Genomic DNA, 12546 nt, shown 5'->3' on the forward strand with positions numbered 1-12546 from the left:
TGCTAATATACACCTGCTTGGCGACCGGTGTTCCTTAATTGCCACAGCTCTTAATGCCCGGAGCGTCACCGGTTGGTGCGCGCAGCTGCTCGCATTGCGGCGCCCATGGTCAGCGCCCACTCCTTCCGACGAACCGCCTGCAGCTGCCACACAAGCCACCAGCACGCGAACTTCTGCGTGCGTGTGCGATTCGGCAAACCGATTCCTAGTTATGACGGAATCGAAAGCTCCCTCACACGAAGCCTCGGTATTACTGCACTGTTTTGCGCCTCAGCTGCGCGCAGGGAAGAACATACTTACAGGGGCGAACAAAAGAAATGCGAACAACCACACACCGTCTGGCTGCAAAGCCGGGAAACTGCAGGCGTGCGCAGTTCTCCCGGAGCGTTCGAGAGTGCGGCCTATAGTATTATGGGGAATGCTTGATCAACAAGCGACGCCGGTCATTTATTTTGAGGTGCTCCTTTGCACTCTATAGACCCTTTGCAAAATTGCCAAATCGTTGGCGGAAAAGCAGCAAGCCAGTCTGGCAACACTGTGCACCCGCTGCGCCGCCATTAGAAAGGAAGCGAAAAGGCTGCGAGCACAGTTTCTATTGGCGGTGAGCGCGAACACAGGCGGCGCTGCGAAGCGCGCCTCCATGACGTCAGCTTAGGGATTCTCACATTTGTCGTCTGCTTCACTCAGGATCGCTCTCCCTGCTGTTTCTTTGCGTTCGGTCAACGTCTGATGCTTGTCCGCACCAGAATTGGCGTGTGGGTAACTTTTTATCATAATAATAGGCTTAAAATCGCATACACTAGCTCATGGTGTCAGTTAAAGTATAGTTTTGGATACCGCTACGGGAGAAACATTGCCGGCGCCACCCCATTCCTTGCGAAGCCGGTCCTGTGCGGAGCGCGAAGAGTCGGAGCTAGGCGTCAGCTTCTCATGTAAGCATTCGAACAAAAGGAACAGTCAGCTGCTAATAACCGATAACAGCGAAAATGGAAGACCAAAACAAATTCTAGGCCTTCACGGCTGTCGGCTTTGGCAGGAGGCATCACGATTACCGGTAATCATATGTAAGGTAAAACAGTTTTTGCAACCTTGCCGAACGCTCGAACGCGTTTTGTCACATCACTTTACGTTGTCAAGGCATGAAAGTTTGCCGACATGCACTATAGACTGCAAAAACTGTAGGTTGAGTTCCAAATAACCCAGTGCGTATATACGCGCGTGCTGATTCTATACCAGGCATCTAACCAGTATGTAGGTTTATTGAGCAAAACGAGTCACGTCTTCGTTAAATTTATAGTAACACATATATGTTTGTTAAGACCTGGAGGGATATTTCGGAACATTTTGCACAGCCATATCTTCCCGATATCCGGATATGCGTTATAGGAAAACTGCACTCAAGAGGAGGAGGAGGAGCAAGGGGAGGAGGGGAAAACTTTGTTTAACAATTAAATCGATCTGGTTAGTGGGCCGGGTCCTCAGTCCAGGACAATAGAGTAAAAGTAATTTTCTTCAAATCATAGAACGCCATCCCGAGTAGAATAGGATTTGTTCTTCGCGCCTGGAAGGGTTGAAAAGCAATAAAGAGCTACTTGGAATTCTTCTTCGGTTTCGAGTCTTGTAATATATGCAGGTATACTATTTATTACGTTAGTTAGCGAGTATATCATGCCTTGAACACCGTAATCATGTCATCATTGTTCGAGTTGAGAGTCAGTTCGTTATGATAACGATATAATTACGATAGAAATTCAGAGCACAAAAGCCGCCTTCGAGTGCTGTGGACCACGTTGTTTAGGGCGCGATCGCGGTGGCGTAGCACAAACCTTCTCATTGTATTTGCATGTGAATAAAAAGCACGCTGCAGATATGCACCTTCTTGCACGCAGCCGTAATGAAAGCCAATTTGTGAAGAAGGGAATGTATGTCATACATAATGAAGGAAATATCCACACGGCCTTTGTGAGGCTCCCAAACATCCTGAAACTTCCTAATAAGAAGTTGGTGACGGCGCAGAAAAATTAATGCGTTGGGCAGAAAAAAAAAGCAAGAAACATTAATCCGATACAAGACAACAACGAAAGAAACAGAAGAAAGCCGCTTTATTGCCTGCTGTGTGAGGAGCGTGTAGAGGCCGCTGCCTGGTACGTAGTATTAGACTGTTGAGTCTTCATAGGAGCATCTCAAAAATACTGCAGGGAAGCCTACGCATTTTGAATACTTATCGAGAAGGTCTGATCGCTGATCCTCGCGAATAAGCAAGAAACGACGAGTTACACACGATCTTCTGGCCGATACTCTGAAGAAAGTTATTCTCTATCTCTTCGTGTGTCGCAAACTTGTGGGGATACAGCTTCAAATTATTCAGATGCGTCAGAAGCTGGCAAAATAACTGAGTCGCTAGAAATACGCTTTTTAACGCACTACAGCAACGAAGCGGGCGATTTCTAGCCCAGGCACTGTTGCCCCTCACAAGCGGAGTGTAGCAGACGACAGCGGCGCGAATCCCTAAGCCGACGTCAGAGCCAGGGGGCGCCACTCAAAGATCTCACCGCCAATGGAGTAGCTACCGTCCACCGTCCACGTAATTGCATACGCGTCGTGGGGCAACAGACTCGTGAAGCCGTGGGCGAAAACGTGCAACCGCAACGGCGTTGCTACGACCTGCTTCCTTTCTAATGGCGTCGTCGCGTTCACCACCAGTGTTAGCACCGCTGAATTCTCAGTGTTGTCCGCCTTTTTGCAAAGGGTCTATAGCTGTCGCCACTCAGCAGGATGGGGATAGAATGACATCGTCCGGGCTGCAATAATCTTTCCGCGAGTCCGTGCTCCCGAATACAGTAGATTACAGGCACACTGGCAAGGGCCATTCCTTCCTTCTTTCCTCGGGCAAGCGCTTGAATTTTAAATGCACCTGTGTCAACAAGCGAGCTCCGTGCCAGCGTGCCTGTTGTACACTGAGCCAAGCGCGCAGCAGGCTGATTGCAACTACCACGATGCCCTATCTGCTCAGTGGCGACGCAGCGTGGAATGGCGCCCCAAAAGAAATGACTAACCTCGCTCCTGGATCAATCATTTCCCACAAAACGCTCTGGAAGAACTGCGCCTGCGCGCAGTTTATATACTGACTGCGGCCAGATGGTGCAGCATGCGTCGGAGGCTCATGCGCTCCTTCGCTCGTATTTCATTTAATCCCCCTGTACGCAACCAAGCCGGCACTTGCGACACGTTCCGCCTTGTACCAAGTTTTGCTTCCCAGCCTACGCAAGAAAAAAAAAAGTCAGGGGCGAGGAGGGTAGTCTCGTTTCTTAACGGCGCCTTAAAGGGACAGCCAAGCGCTTTTCTGATAAGTCCATGACCTCTAGCTCATACGAAAGCCAGTGTTTTGCATGGTGGGGTAACCACCATAAGGAATTTCTAAATAAACTTGCAAAAATAATTTTAATCTGGCACTAACCCTTTTGAAATATGAGTGGCGGCAATATGTAGAGTCTCAGCGTGACACTACCGCACGTACATATACCATGACCTGCGCGATCAGCGCGCGCACATATATATGATCGCGGATGGCCCGCGTTTACGAACAGCTATGTCGGTTGCGACGCGTGCTTCAAGAATACCGCAACTCATTATTAATTTAGCTCGGGACAATTGTTTTTAAGTACCAGCTCTTTTCTCCTCACAAACAGCTGAATGTTGTCGGGGGCTCACTGTCATGGTTTCCGGCGTTCGTCTGGCAGCATGCCCAAGGCTGGCACATCGAAAAAAATGCACTCTCAAACGTTCGAGGGCCCTATCAGGAAAATCGAACCGGTTCAAGGTGTTCCAAGTGACGCCCCTACATTTCGCATAGACACAAAAATCGGTGGGCTGTTTCTTAAGGCGTTCAACGTAACATGGCAAGCTTAATACAATTTTGCAAGCTTATGTTGCAGGCTCATTATGTTCCGTCTCGCACGACAAGGCAGAACATAACGCTAATTTTGTAGCAGCATGCAGTTGGACGTCAATCATTGCCCTCGGCCACGATGCGCTCGCTGGAGCGGAATAGCATATCTTGCCAGGCTTGAAAATCTCCGCGCGAAACAGTTGCTGAGCTGCACGGTACACGCGTGGTCCTCAGCCTCTTTCTCGCGCGCCACCACTCGTTGTTTGCCGGCTGCTTCGCGTGCTCGGCACAGTACCACATTCCCCGCGGAGCAAATAACAGCACATGTGGCGGGAAGAATGATCGCACAGAGCCGACAGCTGCGGACGATGCTCGCGCATGCGCCGTGCCACTCACACGCAGCGCTCTGCAACACGTGACGCAAGAAGCGGACGCGTGACTCATACAATTGCCTTCATATACGCAAAGCTATGGCTTCACGCGATGGGCACACACACGGCGTCCACCACTGGAGCTCCGCCATAGTTTTCCCAACTGCCCCCAACGTCCACGTTTTCGCCTGACACACGAGCAACGCACGCTGAGCGAAAAAAGCGCCATACATAATACTGGCTATAGTTGGTTCAGGATCTTTGAATGAAAAAATCCGCGCGACTGAGCGAGGGCGGAGACAAAAGGGTAACCGAGGAAAAAAAGAAACTTTGAGGAGCTCACCCACCGAATGGTCAATTAGCCGCGCGGACGCTGTGGATGCGAGGCAAGCAACGTTGGGCGGCAAGTGAGAGGGAGGGATTCCGCATTGTTTTTTTCCTAATTCCGGGGGCTATATTGCGCGCGGAGGTACGCGTGCTCTTCACCGGATGTCGCGACCAAACGATGTGGGCTGGGCAGGTACGGGGACGCTCTTTTAAACGTCGCCTCATGGGGCCGCACCTAAACGTTGCGCGTCGCTCGCCCTGCAGTGAGCGCGAGGGCTCCCGCTGTGGGCATTCCACGAAGCCACTTCGGAGCAGGAACCGGCGTTCGGGTTACTTCTGCGAATTCAAACTGTGCATTACACCTAGCGCGGTGACGCCGTGCACGCCAGGGGCATTCCGTTGCTTCGTGCACGGCTATGTACGCCACGGTGAAAAGAAAAGCACGGCGGAATAAACTAGAGAGAACGAAACAGATTTCATCTTGCTCGGGATTGAGCGAGTTGGTGCACATGGAGTGGAAGTTTCAGCCAGTACGTAAAAAACACGGACACAGTGCGGACAGCGAGTTTTCTTTTCCACCGTCCGTGGTTTTTACGTTCAAGCTAAAACTTCCAGCCAATGTGTTTAGTGTACACATTTTAATGCGTGGGCACTAAAACGGGGCATGTTGGCGAAAAAAACTTCGCCGTCCAGCCTTGAAACAGAGCGAAAGGAGAGCAGAGGACGACAAGGGAGAGCGTTGCTGCGGGGACGTCGAGTCGAAGCGCGGCCCAGCACTTGCCTCTGCACGAGTTGTAAATTCCGTGCAGTGTGCAGTCAGTGCAGGGCGGCAGGGGAGCGGGAGTGGCGGCACTAGTGCACGGGCAGCATGCAATGCCGCACACCGGGCAAGCGGAAAGCGAGACACGTCACGTTGCGCACCCCCGAAGCCGCAGCGAGGCGTGGCAACGGGCTGAGCCGCAAGTTCGCGACGATGCCCACGTATTCCTGAAGATCTACCAGTGGACCTGCCGTGATTTTTCCCCTGTTCTGATCGGCAACCAGTTTTAATGGCAAAAGCTTTATACGGATCTGAACGCGGCACTCGGCTGGCGCTCACCATTCCGACTGTCTTTCAGACCCATCAGGTGCATCTACAAGAACTAGCCTGGGACCCTAGCTTTTCTTGCTATTCGTTAATGATATTGTGAATATCCTTTTACCCGCTGATAATCTTCGAATATTCGCGGATCATTTTGCTTTGTTCAGAAGTGTTTCTGTTCCTTTGATGAAGATACGGGCTTAAAAATACTGGTACAATTAGTTGGACGTGGTGCTAGGTGTTGACCAATATGCTCTCCGTAAAACATTTAAATAGACGTACTTTCAATTCATGTATACATTTAAATGTGGACGTCTCATGACCCGATGCGACCTGACTGCTGTCCTCCGAGGTCGAGCGGTTTGGGTTGGTTTGTTACAGACATTAAGGTGCCTCCGATGCAGACAGTACGCGGACAGCCGTATGTTTGTCCCGTAGGGTAAAGCTCTAGACCTTCTGAGCTTCATTCAGCTATCTCGCTAGAAAGTATGCTCAATATTGTGCACTACAAACAAACGTGTTTTGTTTCGTGTACTCCTTGGAGCGCGCCCTGCAGCTGCGCTGGTCACCATTCTTCACAGAGTGGAAGGGCACTGGTTTTTTTATGCTTCATACAAGCTGAAGATTCACGACAAAAGAAAAACTGACCGTTAGAGCACACTAACACCGCTTGCGAATGCACTGCTGCAGGCTTGCAATACAAAACAAGGCGCGGGAAAACGCGAGGTCGCCTGGGAGGCACAAAAGAGGGGCGACGGAGCACACGCGGAGACAAGTGAGGCCCAAAACGGACCCACGCGCCGACAGCGACCAAGGCACAACCGATGCTGTGATCCCGGGGGGAGCCGTCCAGGAGATGGGGGGAAGCATACAGCTCTACACTAATGTATACTAGAAGGAAATCTGGCGCCCCCGTCTAGGGAAGCCGCGCTTCAGCGAGCGTTCCGTCGTGTACCGAGCAGGCCCGTTCCACATGTCCTTGGCATGGCCCATAAGCAGGCTGAGAAGTTGCCTCTGGACGCAAAAAAAGCAACGAGATCACTGTAAAAGATTACTCAAGATTATTCAAAGTTGTTTTATTATAAAAATGAAGCTCCCAAAATTTATTTGCAAGTGATTATTTAGAAGCTCAAAAAGAAAGGAATGTTACCATTTTTGGTTAATCCTGGCTTCGAGACAAGAACGAAATCATGTGGCTAAGGCGAGGAACGTCGAAAGTAGGCGAGGAACGTCGCCTGCTGCAATGGCGGCGCCCACGACGGCCCGCGATTGCAGAGCCAGATTTCCCTCAGTATATATTTTTTTTTTCTTTACTGCATGGAAAACTGCCCTTAATACAGCCTACAAAAGTTATGAGTCATCCAAGAAGATGCACATCACTGCAGCTAAAATAAGCCGTCCGTTAAAACTCTGGCAAGCAGACGCACACGTCCAACAGATGCAGCCATTCTGGTGGGTCACTTTGCGCCGCATAAATGCTCCGCACCAACGCAGCTTGCTCCCGAAAAATGGACTTCGTTGGGCGAGGGGGTTCCGCGTGCCTGTCCGTCATGCGGCAATTCCACAAGCTATACAATCCGATCACAACAAATATATCATAGGGCACTCCAGTAACATCTCTAAAAGGCAAGAACCGAATTGTATAAGGGGTAATGTCCATGTCCTTTTTAAGAGTTCGTTGCAACACATCCCAGAAAAACACCGCATCCCGGCACAAAACAAAACAATGATCAATGGTTTCAGGTTGATTGCATAAACGGCAATTGTCAGACCAAGGAATAGACATTCCTTTCTCGCGCAACCATGTTTTCACTGGGAGTATTGATGTATGCAGCTTAAAGAAAAACGTTTTTGCATTTGGAGAAAGACACATACGTGTGACCAGCTTCAAAACACTGTCCTTATGGTGACCAATGTAAGGCTGGCGATAAACTGGCACTGGGAACAGACTCTCTAATAAAGTGTTCGTCAAAGCCTTCCTCGAAAGGGTAAACAGATATTGCAGGGAAAACCTCGCAGTAAGGAAATTGAAGGTGTCGACCACCTCCTTTAAAAACCCCCATGGCGGCTTCGTACTGATATTACCAGTGGAGACAAGCAAAAACGGTAAATGAAAATTTATGCTCTGTTGAATAACGTTGAGCAGAAGTGGATGATGCGTCACCTTATAGAAGAACAACCGAGATACAAGCTGGTGTACAAACAAATGTATCAGCCCAGCACCCCCAGACACTAATGGAAGAAACAAATTGTCCCTACGCATAGGTTCCCATTGGGACCCCCACACAAATGTTGCAAAAACTCTATGTAGAGCTTGTACTTTAGAACGCGCACAGTGGAGTACTTGCAGCACATAAACAAGCTTTGCGACAAGGAAGACATTACAAACGTGCGCACGCGCAAACAGAAAGTTCTCGCCCCGTCTATGCCTGAGAGGCTCGCTTGACTTTTTGGAGTGCCAATGACAAATGAGGCCCGGTGTTTCGTATTTGGTGAAAAGGTACACCTAGGTATTGAAGTGCGTCCTTATCCCAAGTAATGCCACCAAATAAGGACGGTTTCGCACCCCATTCACGAAACCAAAATCCCTTTGTTTTTTCCATATTCACAGCTGCTCCAGACGCGCCACAAAACTGCGAAGAAACGGCCGATTTTAGGTGCTTCCACAAAAACGTTTTTTTTTTCTCTTGAGCTACTGGACACACGTAGCCTTGCTATGCATGAAATTGTAGCTTATAGATTGCTCTTCCAAACACAAAGCAGCAGTTTTGTTAAAGGTACAATTACTAACAGTATATTCGTCAAGTAATCAGAAAAAATCCTTCAAGAAAAGTGTACGAAAAACACAAATCGGCACTTTTACCAAGACTAAAATTATTTCAGGTATTTTAAGATATACAAATTGTTCCTACCTTCCTTGGCTATGATTCAATATATAAATCAACAGTGTACACCAAGTTTTGGATTTTTGAGGGCCCGTCAACCTAGCGAAACTGACGGCTGTGCCACGCCGCGAGGGCACTAAAGGGTGAGTGAGTCTCTGTAAAATGTGCATCTAAGTACCGTACTTACCCGATTCTAACGCGTACTTTTTTTCCGGAAAAATAGGTCGAGAAATTGCATGCGCGTTAGAATCAGATACGAAACCGAAACCGAAACAGCGGAAATTTCCTCCCACCCATCGCCATCACCATGTCAAGATGGCGCCAAAGCTTTTAGCAAGTATAGCAAGGATTTTTCGGACGCAGGAAGCATAGGCGCCTAGGCTTTTCTATCGGCGTTCGCACAAATCGTCAAATCGTTCTACTTGCGCGCTTGATAACAGCAATGGCAGCAGCGGCTCTCACGCGTTCAAAACGAGCGGTGGGCTGAAGCGTGCGCCTCTGGAGAAGCTCGCGGGATGGGCGTGTGACGCGTGGGCCACGATCCCATCGACCATGGTTGAACGTTAGTTCAGAAGTGTGGCATCGCGAACGTGCTTGACGGCACCAAGGACGAGATGTTGTGGTCAGCGGAAAGCGACGAGGAGTGAGATGAGTGAGAATACTTTGGGAAATAAATCACCCGTTTTTCTCGCATTCGTTTTTCTTGCTCACACAGTTCCGTGCGCGTTACAATCGAAGGTGCAAGTTTTTTCGGTTTTTTGTCAGAAAAATGGGGTGCGCGTTGAAATCGGGTACTTACGGTATACTCTTTTGTGTTCTCGCACAAAATCCTTATCAGTTCGGTGGTAAAAAACAAGAAAAAAAATCGAGCGCTCTCGACAAGCGTCGCACCTGAACGCTGCACCGCTAATCTGACACGAGCGCCAGGTTATCTTGAAGGTGATAGCGCGATATGGCGCGGTGCATTTGGCAAAATATCCTGGCCGTACGTTGTCGAGACCCTAAACACCAAATCAAAACCGCAGTCGTCAGATAAGAAGCGCGTTTTGTTTATAAATACAGCGCGGAGTTACAACGAAATTACCTGGCAGTGCTTGTTGAAGTGCGAGGCACCTGAACCGGAGCTTCGTCGTCCTAACTAAAATATGAAGATCCCACATCATTGCTTGACCCCTCACTGCTGCTGGAATCAGAAAAATCGACAGCAGGAGCTGCCGAAGTGCTGGTACAGCAGTCCGACTGTGCTGAGCGCGGCGCGAACCCGACGCCATTTTTCCTCCTCCTCCCCTCCCCCTTCGGTTCAAATTTCTCTTGCTACGCCGCCACCACACGAGACACATAAACAAACGAAACCGAAATTGAAAGAGAAGTTGCCAATGAAAACACCAGATGGCGATAGTTGCCTGTGGAGCGCGGGTTTCAGATTTTGCGGGAGATTTAAAATCATCGGACGCCGGCTTCCGATTGCCTATGGCGCCGTCGTGAAAGAGTTAAGGGCTTCTTGATTTATTAGTAGGAAACCCTATGGGAGAAAGGCTCATAGGCCCGTGTGAATGTCAGTGGAACGACTCCCTGCACCCCACCAACAGCCAACTACCTGAGTTAATTTTTTTTGCCACCGAGTAAATTCAGTACGTCGACTGCCTGCACCCCACCAACAGCCAACTACATGAGTTAATTTTTTTTCTACCACCGAGTAAATTCAGTACGTCGACTGCCTGCACCCCACTAACAGACAACTATCTGAGTTAATTTTTTTCTGCCACCGAGTAAATTCAATACGTCACAGAGTCAAGTTGCAGTACATGTCAGTGGAGTCATTGCCTGCACCCCACCGGACACAAACTCTCTGGGTTCATTTTAACCGGTGGAGTAAATTTACTCCGTCAGAGAGAATTTCCTTTATAGACCTGTGTGAAAACGAGTGAAACCACGGCTTGCAACCTACGGACATCAAACTATCTGGGTTAATTTTAACTTACCGCCGAGCAAATTTACTCTGTCATGGCGTGTATTTTCTCTGCCGACCTGTGTAAATGTCAGTGGCACCACTGCCTGCACCCCACCGACCACAAACTTTCTGGGTTATTCTAACCAACCGCAGAGTAAATTTTCTACGGCATAGATGGAATTTGCTGTATAGACCTGTGAATGCATGAGTGGAGTTACCATGGCTTGCAACCTACCGACAGCAAACTATCTGGTTAATTTTAACTTACCGCAGAGCAAATTTACTGTCATAGAGTATCTGCTCTGTAGACCTGTTTAAATGTCAGCGGAACCATTGCCTGTACTCCACCGACCACAAACTTTCTTAGTTAATTTAAACCTAATGCGGATAGATTCATTCCATCACAGAGAATTTGCTCTCACTCCATACATGAACTTTCACTTTAGAATACATTCAGGTTGATAATGAGTTTGAAATTTTGCAAGCAGTATATGAAATCTAGGGCTTCGCTAAATCTCGCCTGGGTCAGTAAAGTATTTGTTGTTAAAAACGGGTCAGTATACACGGATTCCATAAGGAAGCCGAAACGTTCTAACAGCAGAGCTGTTATGCTTTTGGTTGCGCCGTCCATGCACCGAAAAAATACCAAGAAAATGCCGAGGGGGTATCTGCCAGGAATCTAATGTGCCCGCTACACAAAACTGAAAATTAGAAACTTCAGCATTTGAATGAATGAAGAGCATACAATCACAAGCGAGAATAGGTTAAAAAAGTTCGGAAGTGGAGATTGGAACAAAAGAATTAGCTTTTTGAACAGGAAAACAATAAAAGCTAACAAGGCAGGCGCCTGTTCGCAGATACGTATCCAGGCTTGCGCGTGGCCGCTTTCGCCACGTGAGGCGCTCGCAAAAATAAGAGAATGCCCACGTGGTGGATTGCCCAAGAAACGACTGTCTGCTCCTGACGTCACTTGCTCGACGTTGCTAGGGGCAACCACCTGCGCTCATAAATCTCGCACTCGCCGCGGCGACGGTGGCAGAACTCTCTCCGACTCGGTGCCGTGCACATGGGGATGGGGCGAACAAAGAAGATCCGGACGCCCAAAGAAACGGCGGCTTATCGGGAAGCGCGCTGCACTGCCAGGCGAGAATGCAATCGCCCAGAAGAACAAGTAGTAGTGCAGGTCTTCAACGGCGAGGGAGCGCTCGACGAAGACTTTGCGGCGGCGTACGATGAAGGTTACGAAGACTGAAGTTGGCACTGAACAAATAAAGCCCTTGTTACTTTACTTTGCATTTAATTTGGTCTTCTGACGAGTGTCATGTATATTAGGGTAAATGGTTCTCAGTGACTTATATGGCGCCCGTCGAGTTTAGCTCAGTGAGACGAACACCGCTCTGCTGTGACATCAAGAAGCTTGCACCGTTGTGCAAGATGGCTTTGATTTTTTTTAAATACAGGTTAGGTCGGCGATCCCACGTTTTTAACAGTAAATCTGCAAACAGTATATTTCTACAGCGTTCCTCAGCACCACGCCACCGGAAAGGGGGGGTTTCGAAGCCGGCTGGACCGCAACCCCGATGTATAACGTCCTCCAATGTTACGAAGCCTTCCCATCTCCAGAATAAAATAAGTTCACGGATGACGATGAGACAGGCGTTGTTGCTACTGGACACTTCCCTCTCTCTCATCGGAACTCATCGGTGCATTTTACGGCGCGCTTCCGCCGCGCGGCTGCTCGATAAGATTACGACGCCCTCCAAAGCAAACAGCGCCGCCGAGGGTAGAACAAACAAAAGCGAAAGAGGCGCGCGCCGAGCGGAAACCGTCGACACCCACAAGCCCTCTCGAACTGAAGTCGGCAAAACGTAAATCCATTAGTGGGAGTGCGTGCGTATCCCAAGCTGCGATGCACTCTCACGATAGAATCGTGAAAACGTGGACGAAGAGCTGGGGTGGCCAGCGTATCAGCGTCCGATTCTCGAGCAAGCTTTCTTCGCGGCGACCCTCACTTCCCGTCGGCCTGATTGGCGGGAACCACA

General features: G+C 49.2%; 1 protein-coding gene across 7 annotated transcripts in view; it reads right to left on the bottom strand.

The window, feature by feature from the left end:
- Nucleotides 1-12546, bottom strand: part of LOC144137770 (ATP-sensitive inward rectifier potassium channel 12-like) — a 179357-nt gene that overhangs the window by 69755 nt on the left and 97056 nt on the right. Inside the window, exon 1 of one of the 7 annotated variants that reach the window (XM_077669737.1) lies at nucleotides 4608-4744. The exons of the other annotated variants lie outside the window; for them this stretch is intronic. The gene's annotated coding sequence lies outside the window, so the exon portion shown is untranslated. Of the gene's footprint in view, nucleotides 1-4607; nucleotides 4745-12546 lie in introns of those variants that run through there. 7 annotated transcript variants of the gene reach the window in all.

This window comes from Haemaphysalis longicornis, unplaced genomic scaffold (genome assembly GCF_048455015.1).
Source record: "Haemaphysalis longicornis isolate Haplotype H1 unplaced genomic scaffold, Haemaphysalis longicornis Haplotype H1 scaffold_5, whole genome shotgun sequence".
Classification (NCBI taxonomy): Eukaryota; Metazoa; Arthropoda; class Arachnida; order Ixodida; family Ixodidae; genus Haemaphysalis; species Haemaphysalis longicornis.